Raw genomic sequence first — 20,583 nt, 5'->3', positions numbered from 1 at the left:
CCTGTTGACTTCAATGGGGCAAGTACTAAACCTGCTTTTAGCCTCTTAACATCCTTGATGTGTCATTACAAGTGCACAGAAAATGTGAGTGATTCCTTCTGAGTGAACACGAGTGAATCTGACTGCAGTAGATGGGAAAGAAATGTATAAAAATGATGTTATTTAAGCCAGCGCAAATACCTGTTTACATCCTGTTTTTCGGTTGAAGTCCAAAGTAGTCGATTGCCGAGTTCACGCGCGTGATCATAGGTAACTAAACCTATGCGCGTGAACTCGGCAATCGACTACTTTGGACTTCAACCGAAAAACAGGATGTAAACAGGTATTTGCGCTGGCTTAAATAACATCATTTTTATACATTTCTTTCACATCTACTGCAGTCAGATTCACTCGTGTTCACTCAGAAGGAATCACTCACATTTTCTGTGCACTTGTAATGACACATTAAGGATGTTAAGAGGCTAAAAGCAGGGTTAGTACTTGCCCCATTGAAGTCAACAGGGTGCAAATTTTAAAAATAGAATAACTCGGTGTAGGCAACACCGATTTTCGTCGTTGTTCTCTGTATTGACAGCACTCCAAATGTACAAAAAAATGAGCTCAATGTTAAAATTGACCGGAGTTCTCCTTTAATACCATTTGTTTCAAATTTTTGGGTAGTTTTATCTTGCTTTAAAATGATCATTTATTTATACATGGTATGTCCCAGAAGTGGGAGGAGCCTAACTCTATAAAAGGGCTCCTGGTAGCCATTTTAAGGAGAGTGTTTGGAGTGTGGGATTGATTACTCCTTGTATTTTTGGGCCTGGGTATGGATTTTTATATATATGTATATATATATATTTCTTTTGCCTTAGTATTTGGTCACTGTATATATTTTTGCTTGGGAATCACTTTTGCACCAAAATAAACACTCTGGATTGAGAATTCTTCTCCATCGTCATTGATCTTACACCTTCAATGACGGTACACCCTAACATGTACAATAACAATTTCCCCAAAAAAAATAAAAGTAACGTTATGATGTCCAGAAATCTAGAAATGTTGTTGTTGAATTTATTGTTTAATGAGATCTACTAGTATATATTGTTAATGGCGAGAATTTTCACGTGAATAAATGCATAGATCTGCGTCCTTTGCACATGTAAATGAATGGGCCAGAGTCAGAGATCCTGGGTTGTAATCCAAACTCATATAGTTTTTTTTTTACTCATCCAAACCGAATATGCTCATCAGTGTTTGTATATCAAGAAGGGACACTTTAGTGTGCACTTCGTTTTGTGATTTCACCGGAAGCTCAGCACAGACGCGAGAGGTTGGTGTGGTGTTCGTTACCACTACTACCGTCTGCACGTCACTGCCATAGTCTGTAAAAAAAGATGGACAAAAATAGAAAAAATAATTCATATATGGTGCTATGCAGAGAAATAAGTTTACAGAGTTAGTTCACTGTAGTCAAATCCATCAACATCAGTCCTGACCTTAATTGACCGTTCGCAAAAGCCACGCCCCCTAGTTATTGTTACTACGCCCGTCAAACAATTGAGAAACAGACACATGGCTGGGTTGAGCTCCATACCGGTATAAGTGATTGGTTTTGGAGTAATGCAGCAGACATATCCTCCAGGGCACGACAGAAAGGGCTGCAATATGCAGTGGAGGGATATGTTCAAAATGTTAAAATAAGCAAAGACGGGAATATTACAACAATCGAGGCCAGTGCTTGAAGTGGGGGAAAAAGGTGCCGGTAGCCAGGCTAACTGTTACTCTCTTGCATTGGCAAATCATGACATTTGAGATTAATACAGTGAAAAACAAAACTTGAAGATATTGCTGGTAAAACAACAATTTATTGTTATTTATTAACAATATAAATGTATTTAAACAAGTCGTGTGTGCTTGTGTGCAAACGGAACTCCTCCAAGTCTGCAAGTCCAAAAATACATTCAGGCTATGGTGAGTTTACTACATTTTATTTTATTAAATGCATTTATGGTGAGATTATTATATTTTCATGTCAATCTGTGTTCGTTTTGACCAAGAACCATGCGCTGTCACTTTAATTCAGCGCGTGCAGCACAGCTAAAATAGACTCGGTGCGGAAACGATTGCAGCATCCGCGTGCAGTGTGAAAGCTTTACCTGTTAACATGGGTGCGAAAAAAAAAAAAAAAAACGCACTGTAAACGGACTACGGAGTATATGTGAAACGGGCGTGACTGACGCTTATATATTGTATACGCTGACATATGTATGCTTATTAATCTTCGAGGCATTTAGCTGTGAGTGAGGTCTCCCACACTGCTTAATCCATTGTCGGCATCTTTCCGCTTGGGTCTTGGGTTTTGGAAAGGCGGAAAAAACGACCCCTCCCTCTAAACTTTTGGTGTACCTAGTGTCAGACTTGCAAGTGCCATAGGCGCATCGTTTCACCATGTGCTGAAATCGCAATGTTTGACGGAGGTCCTTCTCCTTAGTTACAGTTGCTGAGCTAGGATTGGACGAGGAGCGTTCGAGGGCGGGGTTTTGCGAACAGTCAATTAATGGAAAATGATGCAGCATAGACTCTCTCACCACACCAATACGAGGACTTTCCATCTCTGATTCGTTGAATCCCTGGTAAAATAGAAATATTATAGACAATTTCACTAAATGATGATTTGTCAGAAAATAATAATAAATGAAAATTACTACAGTACAAATTGATTTATATTATCGCAAACAATGTCGCAAAGTTATCAGCTATGACATATTTTGGCAAGCGTTAGGGTTATTATTTGAAAGAAGATCTCCAAACTGTCGGACAAGATGACACCTTGAGAAACACGGTTCCCGGATGGTTTTGTGGATAAACAAATCTTGTAATTGCAGTTCAAAAGCACTAAAATATATCAGTATGTTACATACAGTTTCAGCGATTTCATAGGCCGTGAGGGAAACCTTCCTTTTAGTTGTCTTGCGTTGTCATGGAGATTGGACGCTTCTGGCAAGCATGAGTCAGAGCCATTGAAAAACATTTTAAAAGTTCACAAAACAAACATCATATTTAACGGCTCTGGCACGCGTGATTTTTCCCCCCAAACCGGTTAAGCGCAAACCACGCCCCTTAACCAAAAACCACGCCCCGCAGCGATGACTCGCGTCTATGGCTCGATTTCTTTGGTCAACTCTATCAAAGCGCTTTTTTTATTACACATAATCTTTTTTTATTACACGTGTTTGCCTTTTATGGGTATGCAAAAAGCAACATTACATACAATTCACAATATAAAAAAAAAAGAAAAAAAAGAAGTAAACTTTAAAAGGATGCAAGAAATGACTTTTATGTGCAGTTGCTATTGTTAACAAGAATTCATAGCACATAATTGATAAATACTAAATAATACTTTTAACTTATAAACTAATTAACATTTTTAAACACTATTAATTACCCTGTACCTGTAATTAACTCCCTCCCTCCCTCCAACACACACACACACACACACACACACACACACACAAAACATACAAACTTGTGCCATTTTAAGCTTGATGCGAGAAATTCATTGCAACAGACTCTGACAATTTGTGGCATACCCTGACAACCCTTTTCCCTCCTTTTCCTGTATGTCTACTATAGTCATGCTCTGAGCCAGAAGTACTTTTTCTGGGGGCGTCCAGCTGTCAAATGACGCCTCGAACCAGTCTTGGTTGATCTTCAGGTCACTGATGTTGGCTGACAGCCAGTAATGGGACATAATTATAATGAGAAAGTTTCTCATTATTTTGAGATGTTAACCCTCTGGGGTCTAAGGTGTTTTTGGGGTCCTTGAGATGTTCTGACATGCCCTGACATTTTTGCTTTTTTCAGTTGCTTATAAACATATTAATGGCAAAAAAAAAATTACACACTATTTAGCACAAACAGGGCTACCATGAAATGTGAGCAACAAGAATGTACATGTCTGCATTTTTGAGAGAATAATGTTTATGCGTGGTTATTGAAAAAACTAAAAACTAAAGTTTCTGAAATAAGGCCATAAAACACATTCTAAATATGTGCCAATAAGACTTTTGTCTAAAAGATGTCATCGCCTAGTGTTTTTTCTTCAAAATGAAGTGAAAATCACCCTGCCTTATCATTCACATAACACAATACATTGATTTGAATTTTGCAAAGCACTTTCTGTTTGGAAAGGCCATATGCGGAGTGGGCGTCAACGGTCATGCATATATAGTGGTTCAGACCTGAGGAGACAATGGGGCCCGCATACTTAATTAGCCATTCATTCAGGTGAGTCACTGAGCCACAAGAATGCAAGAGCAACAGTTGGAAGCATCTCAATTCTTTTTTGTTTTTCCTCATATTGTGCTTGCAATTTGGCCTATAATATCCAAGGAAAACATGTCTAGTAATTGTGCAGTTAATTCTCATACTGTATTTTCAGTTTTGGAATATTTATGCTCTCCCCAAATTTGTCAATAATAAAACACAATAAAAGTTATTTAAAGAAAAGGCTTATATTTACCTTTTAATAGTTTGTTTACATCTACCTTGTAAATATATTTTTTTATTAAAAAGGTTACAATTAAGTCAAGTCAAGTCAAGTTTATTTATATAGCGCTTTTCACAACATAGGTTGTATCAAAGCAGCTTCACAGTAATAAAACAATACATCAATGTTTGTTTCTAGTGGAACGTCCACGTTTGGTAATGCTGATCAATAGTATCGTTGATTGATTAATTAAATTAAATATTCCCAAATATCCCCAACTGAGCAAGCCAAAGGCAACAGTGGCAAGGAACCGAAAAACTCCATCAGGTGACCTAATGGAGAAAAAAAAACCTTGGGAGAACCCGGGCTCAGTCGGGGGCCAGTTCTCCTCTGGCGTTTATGAACTAGAGGTCGGATTTAACTGTAAGATTAAAAGTATTATATGAATGCCTGGCTGAAGAGATGCGTCTTTAATCTAGTTTTAAACTGGGAGAGCGAGTCTGAGCAACGAACAGTATCAGGAAGGCTATTCCAGAGTTTTGGAGCTAAATGTGAAAATGCTCTCCCTCCTTTGGTGGATCTGGATATCCTAGGTATGACCAAAAGCCTCGAATTTACTGACCTTAAAGAGCGCAATGGATTATAGGGCGATAGAAGATCCGTTAAATAAACTGGAGCTAAGCCGTTTAGGGCTTTATAAGTCAGTAGCAATACCTTGTAATTAATACGGAACTTTATAGGTAGCCAATGTAGTGATGATAAAATTGGAGTTATATGATCATATTTTCTTGATCTAGTTAGAACTCTAGCGGCGGCATTTTGGACTAACTGTAGCTTGTTTATTAAGGATGCAGGACAACCAGCCAATAAAGCATTACAGTAATCTAGTCTCGAGGTCATGAATGCATGAACTAACTTTTCTGCATCAGAAACAGATAGCATATTACGTAGCTTAGCAATGTTTCTAAGGTGGAAAAAGGCTGTTCTTGTAACATATGAAATATGATTTTCAAAAGACAGGTTGCAGTCTAATATAACACCCAGGTCTTTTACTGTAGAGGATGAAGTAACAGGACATCCTACGATGTTAAAGTTGTATTGTAAGAGGTTTTGTGGGTGGTTTTTTGAACCGATGATTAGTACCTCTGTCTTGTCTGGATTTAATAAAAGAAAATTGCGCGTCATCCAATCTTTTATATCTTTAACACACTCTGTCAATTTGGATAATTTAGCGTTTTCATCCGGCCGTGATGAAATATAGATTTGAGTGTCATCAGCATAACAATGGAAACTAATTCCATGTTTCCTTATAATATTTCCAAGTGGCAGCATATATATTGAGAATAATAGAGGGCCTAACACAGATCCCTGCGGCACTCCATAGTTTACTGGAGTTATGATCGATTTTTCTCCATTTAAATAAACAAAATGGTAGCGGTCAGATAAATACGATCTAAACCAGCTTAGTGCTTGTCCTTGAACACCAGTATAATTTTGTAGTCGATCTAAGAGTATTGTGTGATCTATAGTATCGAACGCAGCACTAAGATCAAGTAAAACTAGTATTGAGATACAGCCTTGGTCAGAAGATAAAAGTAAATCATTTGTGATTTTAACGAGCGCAGTTTCAGTGCTATGATGCGGCCTGAATCCAGACTGAAACTTTTCATAGATGTCATTTTCTTGCAAGAAAGAGCCCAGTTGAGCGGACACAGCTTTTTCTAGTATTTTAGACATAAAAGGTAGATTTGAAATGGGTCTATAATTTGCTAGATTATGTGGATCTAATTGTGGTTTCTTAATGAGAGGTTTTATAACTGCCAGTTTAAATGTTCTTGGAACATAACCTAAAGATAAAGACGAGTTTATAATATTGAGGAGAGGCTCCTCCACTATAGGTAACACTTCTTTCAAAAGTTTAGTTGGTATAGGATCTAGTAAACATGTTGTTGTTTTAGATGAAGTGATAAGTTTATTTAACTCTTTTTGTTCTATAGTTGTAAAGCATTGTAATTGTTCTTGCGGGGTGATAATTGAGGCTGAATTATAAGACGCAATTGAGGATTGAACGTTTACAATTGTGGTTCTGATGTTTTCTATTTTCTCAGTGAAGAACTTCATGAAATCATTACTACTTAACTGGAACGGAATATTTTGTTCAGGAGACATCTGTTTATTTGTTAGTCTAGCCACAGTGTTAAATAAGAACCTAGGATTGTTTTGGTTGTTTTCTATTAGTTTGCGGAGATGCTCAGCCCTGGCCTCTTTTAGGGCCTTTTTGTAACGTGACATACTGTCTTTCCATGCGATTCTAAAGACCTCTAAGTTAGTTTTTTTCCATTTACGCTCTAAATTACGGGTTTCTCTCTTTAGAACATGCGTAGTATTGTTGTACCATGGTGCTTTACTTTTCTCTCTAACCTTTCTTAATCTAATGGGTGCAACAATATCCAATGATCCAGAGAGAATGGTGCTCATAGTGCTAGTTAATTCCTCAAGTTCATCTGTTTGTTTAGGTTCACTGAGCAGCTGAGACAGATCAGATAAGCTATTTGAAAAATTATCTATGGTAGATGGAAGGATTGTTCTGCCTAATCGATAACGCGGCGCAGCATGACATATTACAGGAGTACGTAATATGCAAGTTACCATGTAATGGTCAGTGACATCGTCACTTTGTGGAATGATATCTATATCGGTTGGATCGGTTCCATGTGATATAATTAAATCGAGTGTATGATTAAAACGATGAGTTGGTCCGGTAACGTTTTGCTTGACCCCAAAGGAGTTTAATAAATCTGTAAACGCAGCCCCTAGCGCATCATTTGAATTATCTACGTGGATATTAAAGTCTCCAACAATTAATGCTTTATCGAAATTAACTAATAGGTCTGAGAGAAAATCTGCAAACTCTTTTAGGAAATCAGCGTAAGGCCCAGGCGGTCTATATACGGTAGCCAAGGCTAGAGATAATAGGGATGTTTTTCTAGCATCTAAGAGCGTAACATTTAGTACAAGTACTTCAAACGAAATAAACTTATAGCCCGTTTTCTGAGTAACATTGAGAATATCTCTATAGATTGTTGCAACACCGCCGCCACGACCAATCAGACGGGGCTCGTGCTTATAGGAGTATCCTGATGGAGTAGACTCATTTAGACCGAAATAATCATTTGGTTTAAGCCAGGTTTCAGTAAGGCAAAGTACATCGAAGCTATTATCTGTGACTATTTCATTTACAATAACTGCCTTAGGTGTGAGTGATCTAATGTTTAGAAGACCTAGCTTTAGAAATTGTTTTTGATTACTAATAGCAACATTTTCTGGTTTAATAACAATTAGATTTTTTCTAGATCCTGCAGTAGATTTATTATTTAATCTCACTAAACGAGGAATAGACACAGTTTCTATGCAATGTTCTACACTATTTATATCAGTTAAATTGGTGCAGCAGAGACTATGATTTGGACTTTTGGTTACTAGTCAAAAGGTATTTAACATTTTGGAGATGTTATCTGACAGAAGATCCGATCCGAATCTGCTTGGGTGTAAGCCATCAGCACGGAAAAGCCTAGGACGCTCCCAAAACAGATTCCAATTATTTACAAAGAGTAGTTTCTGCTCATTGCACCATGACATTAACCATTCGTTTAGCGCGAATAATCTACTAAACTTTTCATGACCTAGACGGTACGTGGGAAGCGGTCCTGACACAATGATCGTTATATCAGGCGATGTGCTGCGTACCGTATCGATCAGATTCCTGAAGTCTTTCTTCAGAACTTCCGTCTGGCGCAGCCTGATGTCGTTCACTCCCGCGTGCAAGACCACAGTTCCGACGCGCTCGTTATCGTTCAGAATCTCGGGAACGCGAGCGGCGATTTCAGAAACACGAGCACCAGGAAAGCAGTGACTATGCACCTTACTTTTATTTAACGTAGCGTGTACGTGTCGAACGATGGAATCGCCAATGATCACAGCATCGCGTTCTGTTTCGCGAAGAGGGGAGAAGCGGTTTTGTGTGGATATCTCGAAAACCGGGAGGGTCGGAGAGAGTTTTCTTGGTCTAGGCCTGACTCGCGTCTTCCGCTGCGGAAATATCCAGGCTTCGTGGTGGCATGTTGGAGCCGGAGTGAACGAGACCATGGCTGATCGCGACCTCGACGCTCGCCGATGTTGAGAAACGCACGGAGTAGACGAGGTCGGAGTTAGCGGGTTAGTAACGTTAATCTCTGATTTGTGTGCATCCGCGCGTGATGTTTCAAGAGCCAAACGCCGGTCTATCAGCTCGGCCTGTCTCACTAAAAGGTCGTGGATCTGTTTCTCAACAGCTTCCAGCTCAGACTGCACCGCGTGCAGCTCAAATGTGTCTTCACCTGCACCAAAAGGTAGACCACTTACATCTAATATATTCGCCATTTTAACAGATGGACAGTACGTTAAGTTAGCAACGACGCTACCAGTGATGCTATCAATATTAATACTAATTTATGGCTGAAGTCTTGGATATAATCCGTCTTTTTAGTGGTACGGTGTAGAGTAGACGCACGATAGGCGAAAAAAAATGTTTGTTTGTAAATGAGTGCGGAGAAGACGCGTTCAGCCGTGATCCACGGACGTAACCTATAAGAGTATCCAGCGTTGGATCACTAGGCTTGAGACACGTCTGCTCAACAGTCCGCGTTGTAACTATGAGGTGAGGAAAAGTAGAAAATGTTCGTTGTAAATGAGTTTAGAGAGAAATCAAGAATTATAAATCAATCGAGCTCCAAAGACAACAACGCGTTCAGACGCGACGCATGCGCATTCGAAACAGGAAGTGTGTGCTCAACAGCCTATACAACAACAATTCAAGTGTAATCTTTCTTTGTAAAAACTAAAGTATACATTTTATCATACATATTTCAAAGTTAAGGATTTGATTGATTATTTGATAACTTTATTTTTGACAAAACATATTATATTTAACATAAGCAAATATTGGCAAACAAAAGCTTATTTGAGGTGGCAGATATTTTACATTAAAAATGTATAATCTATCCAAAACTAATCAACGAAATGTTGTCTTTCATATGTCTGTAACATAGGTCTTTCATTTTTATTATAAGAAATATAAATGTTAATTTGCAGTTTAAATCCAGGAAATTTGTTAATGAAAAAATTATTAAAAGTAAGATACAATTGATACAAAACGAAATTCGTTTTAAAGAAAGGATTTGTACTTTCTGTTTTGAGGTCTCTGTGAAAGTTTGAAAGTCTTTTAGTGATTTTTTTAGAGTGCTCGCGTCCATAATGGAGAACTGTCACGTAATATTGTTTTTTCCTCATAAATACGAACACGAAAAATAAAAGACAAAAGACTTTTAAGTAAAACTTACTCCGAAATTGTGTTCTCGGCGGAATTCGCTCTTCAAAATGCTGCCATTCGCCGTCTGAGTTACAATCTTCCTCTGAGGAAAAGGTGCATTCTTCCTCGCCGTCCAGAATCATCTGAAGGGAGTCTTTATTACCGGAGAAGCGTGTCATACTCAAAACGCGATGAACTATCAGTAAGTCTGATGAAGAAACTTTTTATGGCATTGATCGGGGGGCGGGTGCGCTGCATACTAGATCATCTAACGATTTACATGTGAATCGCGCCGGGGGCGGGGCGGCCGCAGCTGATTATAGAGATAATGAGGCAGAAGGAAAAACGGTACCTCTCCTTGCTTTCAAACGGATTACATGAGTTGAAAACATTTGTTTTTTATATAAATTACTTCATTTAAAAGAGGAGATTTCAAGCTTCATAAAGACATATCTCACGTGCCTGTGTGAGAAGTATTCGCTGAGTTATGATTAATTTTCGGACGCGTATCAGAATGGACTACACGGACAGAGAGAAGGCAGAACTCGCTTCGTGTTTATTTTTCTTTATTTGGCGAAAAGCACAACACTTTGTTTTTATTGTGAGTGTACACAAAAATAATACACACTTAACAGGATAGATTGATGTATAACACAAGCATATAAGATAAAAATTAATATTTTTATTTTATTATTTTTTTGCACTCATACGGAAAAAAACGAGCCTATCGCGCCGGCGCGATAGCCGACCTCAGGGGGTTAAGTCATTTTTACGAGAAAGTTTCTCTTTATTATGACTTAAAGAATCTTTTTTTTTTTTTACTCAATGTGGCGAAAATGGGCCATACACATCAGCTCTGTATGCTGAAGTGTGTTTATTTACCCTCACAATATATTGAAAAGCCGTCAAGCTCTTCAGTGGATAAAACACCCTTCAGAAAAGAGTTAAGTAGTTTACAATATTACAACTTAATTCGAAGATTCCTTCAACATTTCGTCAACTGAAGGATGATAATAGGCTAATAACACCCCCTTGACTTCTACTAATGATGTGAATCATAATTCAGAGGGAGTCGCTTCAGTGGCGCTGTGAATCATGTCAGGAGTCGACTGATGCACAGAAAGATGATTTTATTCAAATAAATAAATAAATATTAATTTATTTACTTGTTTAAAAGGACTTTGATTTTGAAGCTTTATTTTGGGACATTCCCGTTATCGAAATGGGTGAAATGCACATACATTCATAGAATTATCTGCACACATATATTCAAACGCTCATAACTATAGAACCAATTCTTAATGCGCATGTGAACGCCATCAGCGTTTCTCACAGGTTCGCGTTTAAAGTCTATGTAGAGAGAATTGGGTCGTCTTAGCGGCCCCTAATTTAATAACAAATGATCGTTGCGACGGAAGCGAATCAATCAAAACTAACTTTAGCTGGAAAATAACTTTATTAAAGAACCGCTATAAAGCCAAAACAATCTCTGTTACCATAAATTATACGCTTATCTCTGTAAAGCTGCTTTGAAACAATCTACATTGTTAAAAGCGCTATATAAATGAGGATGACTTGATGTGAAATGAAGAAATGGGTCCTTGCACTTGTAAAAAACTGTTCAGAGCATTTTATTTAAGCACTGTGGTTAAAACCAGTTGATTTCCATATTTGATTAATAATGGGGACAATAATATCATAATTTATTTGTGATGTGTACATACAGAAAAGTGAATGGTTCCACTGAATAAAGACATACTTGTTTTGCGCAGAGATGTTAACGCCCTGTGGAGAGGGGCGCATGCGGTCGCCTGGCATCTAGAGGAGGCGTTCAGGAAGGACTCTGCAGGCTGGGCCCTGGAAAAGTGCATTAATTGGGATAAAGAAGAGAAAGCAATGCCCAACTTCCTTACGGAGATCACTGACTGCCCCTCCAAAAAGAACACCACAGATGAACTGCACTTCATTCTCAAGTATACATTTTATACTTAACTAATATGGTAAAACAATGAATATTAAGCAAGTTTCACACTAATACAGTAAACTACAGGTAAATCTTACACACATCAACATGCTTTTGTTACCTTTTTAAGTTTTAATGTGCTGGCTAGATTTACTTATTATAGTCATTAAAACTCAACAAGGATTCATTAAGTCATGGCCACGAATTAAGAACGTCGTAGTAATTAATAAAACTAGCACACGAATTTTAAATTCGTGGGAATTAATTATTAATTCATAGTTAGCAGCTCTCACTTTGGCTATATAAACTTTGCTTTGTTTAAACAATATAAAATAAAACTTAATAGAATATCGGTACTCACAGTCTGATTGGTGTCCACGTCGTCCATCTTAAATGAGTGTTTTTGGTTCGGTAGGTGGCGCTGTCACTGGGGTCCTGGAACTGCAGCCTCCGGTTGTACAGGAATACCCTTCTCCATTCCCCAGCAAACCCTTATGCAAAAAACAGGATTACTTGGCTTTGGTCAAGGCATAGGAAAATATATTGCATATAATATATCGTTTTTTTTATCATCCAAAATACATTTCCAGCTCAACAGTGCCATTATTCATAAATAAATGAACATGAGCAATAAATACTAGCTACAGCATCACCACTGTCAACTTTACTGTGACCAAGTGATCACTGTCACTGAGTTACTCTTAGACTAACAGAGAAGTAAAAAAAAAAAAAAACTTAAAAATGATTACGTTCATAAGATATGTGATGATCATAAGATACATGTGGTGTAAATTTTTTTGAGTTCAATTGCATGTCATATGACGACGTCATAGTCTAGATCCGTTTCATCTGTGTGAAGCTGTCATGTGCGGTATACAAATTATAGGCTTGTTGGACTTCATGCAGCTCTGCGTATCATGCCCTTCACTCCCTAACTTCCCTCCATCTCGTTCACTTGGATGTACGTCATTGCTTGCGCTGCACGAGTGCCCACTACTGGCAGAAACTGCGGCGGGCTGAATTGGAACGTCCTAAGCCCTTGATCACTTGGAATCAGCTATGGAGTTTATTTATTATTTACATTTTTTTCCCCTTTAAGAATTTGTTTAATGCAGCATCCAAATGTATATAGGCATATTTGGGTTGTTTTAAATTAAAAAAATATATAATTAATATATCATAGAGTTGTTTGTTGTGGTGGTGATTAGACGAGATCTGTGGTGACGTCACAATCGTACTGCATGGGACTGTCTCTCTCTCTAGCTCACTCACTCACACACTATCTCTCTTATTTTGTTGTGAATAAAGAAAAGAGCAGGGTTTTGTCCCAAACAAACTTTCCTTCTTCCAAATAATCGGTTTTGTGTCATATTCTCATGAGATACATGGGGGAATATGGTGTTGCGCTATAAAGTAAGAAAGGTTGTTAAAGACTCACTAAGTGAAACAAGCCACATTAGCAGGAAATATGGAGCTCTCACAATAAAATCTACTTTTTGACAACGATTTTTCCCACCAATCACAAGATACAGTTTTCACTATGCACAATCTCTCTGGTTCCTCCCCATTGACTGACTGCTTCAACCATTTTAATTAAAGACTTGTATTTATTTTATTGGTCAGGACACTGCTGCCTTGCAAGTTGTAATGCCTCAAAGAGAATGTCCATCCCAAAGCACATGCTGTGTCTGAGCGGATCAATTCTTCCATGAAGGTGTTGGTGTATGAGGATTTGTAGGGCCTCTGCTGGCTCTGGAACATCAACTGTCCCTTCAGGATCAAGTGGCACTGGTCCCCCCCAGTCAATCCCATAGTCTTCAAGATTTCCCTATATGAGAACAAAATGTGGTCACAAACGTGTTTCAAAAAGTATCTCATCTCTTAACTATAATGCATGCTGAGAGAGCACTAACCTCACAAAATCAAATGCTATATCTCAAAATGTTTATACAAAAAAGAAATATTGTCTGGATCTGAGCGGTAGTTTTATGGGTTCTGCCATGAGTCACAACTCCTGCCCACAAGATTTCATGACAAATTGACCCGTTATAGGTCGATTTTCTAGGCATCTGACTTTGAATAAGTAAATCATGCAGTAAATAAAAATTGCTCCATACATAGCATCACATTTGAGATATTGTAGGATTGAGTGCGAATCAAACACAAATTAATCTTCCAGGTGATTTGTTCAAACGTAACTCCACACAGAACTAAACATTCCAAGCCCCCCATCACCCATCCTGGCTCCAGCCAGTCTACCTAAGAACTTTTATGAGCCCAGCTAAAGGAAGAACTTGTCAATATGAGATGGCTTGAAAAAGAATGATTGGTTCAGAGATGACAACTCAGTGCCCAATAAAGATAACAGCAGAAGCTGCTCGAGCCCACAACATTCCAGACCCCCTCCACCTTAAGGACCTCTGAAGGAACATACCAGAATTCTCTTCTCTTCAAACCAGGGAACTGAGATTTTACCCATAACTATACATAAAATCATTCAAGAACAATTTTCAATGGACTTATAAATCAAACATCATGCAACGACATGATTCTATTTTGTGTCTACAATAAATGTATCTGATATGCTTAGATGCCATACAATTTATGTAATTGTTATAACTATTAGATGCTTGAATGAAAGTGTGTCGTGCTTCCTGTCAGCATGATTGTATGTTCTTAATTCAAAAGATGGCTTGATTGAAATCTGTGTAAAATGTTTCGTATTCTTATAATAGTAATAATGTCTTAGCTGTGGCCTCTGTACTCTCTGCTAGCTTAGAGAGTAAGGAGAGCACAGAAAAGCTTGATTTATGATAAGAAGTGAAGAGAACGCCACCTCCTAAATAAAGACAGTGTCTAATTGGTTAGAACTGATCCAGGAGGCTGGGCGGACATTTGAGTTTAAAATCTTAACACCAGAACAAGGTTTAGGTTTTTAATGCAGAACCAAAAATGCAGCGGGAGATGAAGATCTAGACAGACAAGTAACCATGTAAAACGCGCAGACGAAAGAACCCAAATCAAGATCTGAAGAACATCGAACAACTTCATTCAAGCCATCATCATACTCTCCTCTCAATTTCCTTTCTTTTCTTAGTTTCCTTTCTTTTCCGTTGTGAGTCTCGGTTCTAAGTTAAGTTTTGCGGCAAAGTTTCGTTCCACGATTCGACAAAACCAGCTTCAGACAAAGACTTTCAATTCATCCGCCAGCACAACACGTGATTGGCCGCCCCAGACATCAGGCACGAGGAGACCAGCCAGCGAACGAACTCGGGAAACCCCTTTTACGCAGACAAAGGGAATCCCCGAAGCAAAGACAAGCAAGTACCTCCAGACTCTTAAGCTGAACTGGTGTATTGATATAAGTGTAATAACCTGTCTAAGAAACGATAGAAGGGTTAAATTAATGATTGATGGTTCTTTCCAGGTCATGTCTTATAAGTGCATTATAGAAACTTGGGATTACATCATCTCACTCTTAAACTCACTCTTAAAACTTAATCTTTCCTTACTCTCTTTCTTTCTGCAACGCGTATGAATGTGTGTGTGTGTGTGTCTGTGTTAGATATTAGTTGTATGTGTTAGAATAATCAAAGTTTTGTTTGTATTTTAAAGAGAAATATTACTTGTGTTATGTGCTTACAAAATTTAATGTCTTAAACTTCTGATCTAATTACCTTGCTAACTATAGTGTTTCACTATAGTTCGGATATTTATATCCGCTGCAGAGTTGATAGTTACAGCCAGTTCAAATGAACCGCGAACGAGTAATTTGCTCGGTTGTAATAAGTGACTCTTTCGAATTCCCTATAAATTAATTAATAATTCCTTTGAGCTAAATTGACGAATCACTACAAATTACAAATATCTTGCAATATGTTTGAGTTGTAACCTCACAGTATATTCACCAAATTACATACAAAATATTTTTTATGTAAATATTTTGTAAGGCAGACCTGCTCATTGACTGGGTCTGCAATTGGATTGTGGCCCATTAGTTGCCCTGCAATCCACAGTTGTTGAGGTGACCTTCCCTGTTCTGTGGAGAGGGAATGGTGATCCCATGCTTGTTTAAAAAGCTGCAAATGTCTATTAATCCGGGGCAGCATCACGTAATGAAGACAAATAAGGTCCAGTTCATTGTCAGGGTTTAGAGTTGCAGTGTCCATCAGATGTTGGAATGCTGTCTGATAGTTCACGGTCACAGCACACCAAACATCTCTCCATAGCCTCTCAATCCTTTGATTATGGACGCTGCGTCCAGTTATGAAACTTCTTCTGTCTGTGATAATTGACAATATAATGCACATTACATTATTTTGAAATAAGACAAACTGTATAAATACTGAAAAATATTTTTCAATGGCAAAATTACTTTAAATTAAAGGTGCTCTAAGCGATGCCGGGAGTTGTAACTTCTTGTTGACATTAGAATTATTGTCAAACAAAACGGAGGCTAGCTAGACCCTCCCTCCTCCTCATCCAGTCTCCTCCCTCCTCCCCTCCCTTCCGGCATAAAGGAAAGTCAAAGTAGTCACTACAAACAAAGTTAAGTTTTACTGATACTTCATTCAATGTGTAATGTCGCCAAGTTAGATAAATGCTTTTATATATTGCAGAACAGAATGCAGAAAAAGAGAAACATTGTCTTAAAGGTCCCGTTCTTCGTGATCCCATGTTTCAAACTTTAGTTGGTGTGTAATGTTGTTGTTAGAGTATAAATAATATCTGTAAAATTATAAAGCTCAAAGTTCAATGCCAAGCGAGATATTTTATTTAACAGAAGTTGACTACATCGAACGGCCCCTTTGGACTACATTCCTCTACTTCCTTCTTTAATGACGTCATTAAAACCGTTTTTTGACTAATGCCGCGTTCCAGGCAACCTGTAACCCGTGTTTTTCCAACTCGTAACTGGGAGTACATCGATCTAGTACGAGTTCACGGGTGGGATGTTACAGGTTTTACTGCCGTTCCAGTGCACTTTCACCGGTATAAGGTTGGAAAAACATGGGTTACAGGTTGCCTGGAACGATGTACTCCCAGTTACGAGTTGGAAAAACACGGGTTACAGGTTGCCTGGAACGCGGCATAACCTCCGCCCACAGGAATGCTCCCTCAACTCTACCGAAATTTGTTTATGTATTTGCGCACTTCTAATAACTTACTGTGTTTACTCAGCTCTTACGGTGATTTTCTGAAGTAAAACTGACGCTTCATCTTTTGTGTGATGTACAATAAACTTTATTAAACTCATCAGTATGTTTGATCATCATTCAGACAGCAGACTTGTAGGCTATTAATAAATAATGGATACATACAAGCAGATGACAAATACGTTATAATAACCGTAATTAAACTACTAAACTATACCTGTTTCATCTCTATACAGCACTCTGACTCTGTAGGCATTATTATCCGACTCGAAATGAACACCGTTACTGAGAGTTTATGATATTATCATCATTCCGTGAGCTGAAATTGTCCTGACAGACTGTGCGCGAGCTCATGAAGCTCCGCCCCCTGCGTCGTCCAGCAGCACCTCATTTGCATTTAAAGGGCACACACTAAAACGGCGCGTTTTTCTGAGCCCCAAAAAATGACAATTTAAACATGCTGTAAAAAATGATCTGTTGGGTATTTTGAGCTGAAACTTCACATACACACTCTGGGGACATCAGAGACTTATTTTACATCTTGTGAAAAGGGGCATAATACGGGACCTTTAAAATCGTTTCGCCACCTGAGGTTATAACTATAGCTCCCATACAAGGACGCAATAATAGCAAGATAACGTTAGCTACGCGTTTCCCAGTGAGCATAAACAACGGCGGCGGCGTAAACAAATTTAGTCAAAGTTGTCAACAGCCTATAAATGAACATTTAAATTCATAACAAACAGTGGGTGAAAACAATCATTCACACAAATTGTCGCCCTACTGTGAATTTGCTTGACCATTTACAATAGAGATTGATCGCTAGCTGCTAGAAACATAGCCTATACAGATGTGGCCTTTAAAAATGCGCGTCTCAGAGAGAAGAATGCTGAGAGCACTTCCGAAATTCTGCGGGATCGTGCAGAAGGGGGATTAGATGTTGGACGCAGGAAATAATAAAACCTGTAGATGGCAGTCGAGTTTCATGTGGCCATACTGAGTTGACGAAGTATGACGAATACAATGTTTTCTTTTGCCAGTTACATAAACAGTCACATATTCTTCATAAAAATCTGACTCAAACGCGCATCATTTGTCTTATTTATTTTTTTTCTGTGTACTTACAGTAGAAGAGACGTGATGTAGGCTATGATAACTGAGTCTTATAACACAATAATTTGCGAAGACCTTTGAAGAGACCGAGATCATTTGCGCATTATCATTATCTAATTTTACATTTAGTTCATTTTTGCATCTTAACGTTTTAAATAGTTTTAACATGGTTGTAATGCGCTTTTCTGCATTACTGTACAGTACTTTTTATATTATCATGTTTCCCTTATAGGCGTAGATTTCGGTGGGGACGGTGGGTATGCACCCACCAGATTTCGCCATGAGTCATTTTGTACCCACCACTTTTAACTTCAGTCCATAATAATTTGACTTTGGGTTCTATTGACCGTTTTCAGTGGTTATGAGGAGCTTAATTAATTTAACCTGAGATGTGCGTTATATCGCCTTTTGATCATTCTTTGTGTTGTCGATTTTTGACACAGTTTCATTATATGTTCATAATAATTTGATTCATAATTATGTCATTTTTTTCTAAAAGTAAAAAAAAACTAAAAGATTTTCTAAAAGCAATATTCTAAAGAGATACAAAGACAGTGTACGCCACCAGATTTCGTCATGAGTCATTTTGTACCCACTACTTTTAACTTCCGTTGACCGTTTTCAGTGGTTATGAGGAGCAATATGAGAGAAACATTTTTGTAATCATTGTCTGACACAACAAAAAAAAAAAATTTATAATATTCATTTTATTTTAATTTTCGTGTTCGCATTTATGAGGGGAAAAAACAACGTGTCAGTTTACGGTTATGGACGTGAGCGCTCTAAAAGCGGCACTAAAAGACTGCTTTAAAACTTTCACAGAGACCTCAAACAGAACAGCTGCCTTTCTTTAAATTGAATTTCGTTTTGTATTAATTATATCTTAATTTTAATCAGTGTTTCGTGAACCATTTGCCTGGATTTAAGAAGTAAATATAGCAGACAATCACGACATTGGAGGCCCCGGCGATATCTCATAAATGAACCGAAACTCAGCGTGTAATGAACATTCACATTTACAGTGTAGACACATTTAGACGCATTCATAATCATTACTTTTACCGGTTCTTTGTGGCAAGCTTTATGCGTGCGGTCGTGCGCAGTGCGGCTATATTACGTAAACAATATAAGTAGGCTAATTAAATTAATATAAAGGGGCGATTTGTCCATGAATTACTTAAATGAACAACTAGCCTAGTATACTAGTCGACTAGAAAAAAAAAAACAAAAAAAAACACTTTTAGTCGAAAGCAGCCCTTATTCCACATATTTTCGAACCAGGCAACATGACATCTGTGTTGAGCGAGCGACCGGAATGAATAGCGGAGCGGAATATTCAGAAATGCGCTCTCCACTCACGAGCTCTGATCGGAACAAACCCGAACCTCACTGTCTGCTGAACTTGCAGAATCATCAAAATATAATATTTTCTAAAGAAGAATTTTAAAACTTTATTGGTGGTAGTTGAGAAGAATTCCTCTTTCCATATCTAAATCATTTCGAGTGCAATATAAATGTACATTACTGTTATTCTTATTATATAAGAATAATACGTATTTTTTACAACATTTTTAACATAATAGAGAATATAAGTTTAGCGTGTTGTGTGTATTTCCTAATTATAAGCTTTTGGTGAAATTGCAACAAAACTAAAAGAGTAAAAGTGAATAAAAACATAAAAACATGGCGTCGTCTCAAGAAATATCTGCGTACACACTAAACCACTGAAACCGATTTTAAAACGATGTAGCCTAGTATACATACCAGACCAGGCACTGTAATTCTGCCACAGTATACTAAAAACGGAGAAGACTTAAAGCATGCGCATAAACCTTGCGCGCTATACAACAATAATATTAGGCACAGTAGCTTCTTTTTTTCTTTTCTTTTTTTATCAAGAACTTTGTTGAACAATATGAACAACCATAAATGGTCTGGTACAAAATATGAGTCACGATATTCGATAGTTAACGGATGCATAAAGCTTGCCACAAAGAACTGGCAAAAGTAATCATGTGTCAAGTATAGCAAGGAGACATTTTAATTGTTTACTAATAATCTAGTGTTTTATGTGTCAGTCAAAGATGTTGACAATGCTGACTCGTCATCTTCGCACATATTGTGAACGTGCCTATAGAGAGAAATGCACACTTACATAAGAGAGTTGTCTGTTTCTTTTCGTTTTGAATTGTTTTGTTTAAAAGTGGACATTTCAAGCTTTCTAGATACATTTCTGAGTTTCGGTTCATTTATGAGACGAGCTCAGTTCACGAGCAATGCAAGTTATATCGCGCCGGTGCCTCCATTTCCTGATTAAATAGTCTTAAATGCGTCTTCGTGGACAGAAACCAATATAATCTTCCTGATTTAATCACGTAAAACATAAGTCTAAACACAAGCACCACTCTTCTGAATGATGGTAACCACAAACCTCCAAGAGTTTGTAAACCAATTGTTTGTAAAACATATTTAATACTTACAAATTAAAAAAATAAATAAATAAATAATAATAATTTTTTTGCAGTGTATA

This window comes from Squalius cephalus (assembly GCF_949319135.1).
Source record: "Squalius cephalus genome assembly, chromosome: 4".
NCBI classification, from domain to species: Eukaryota; Metazoa; Chordata; class Actinopteri; order Cypriniformes; family Leuciscidae; genus Squalius; species Squalius cephalus.
This window is presented reverse-complemented; position numbering follows the sequence as displayed.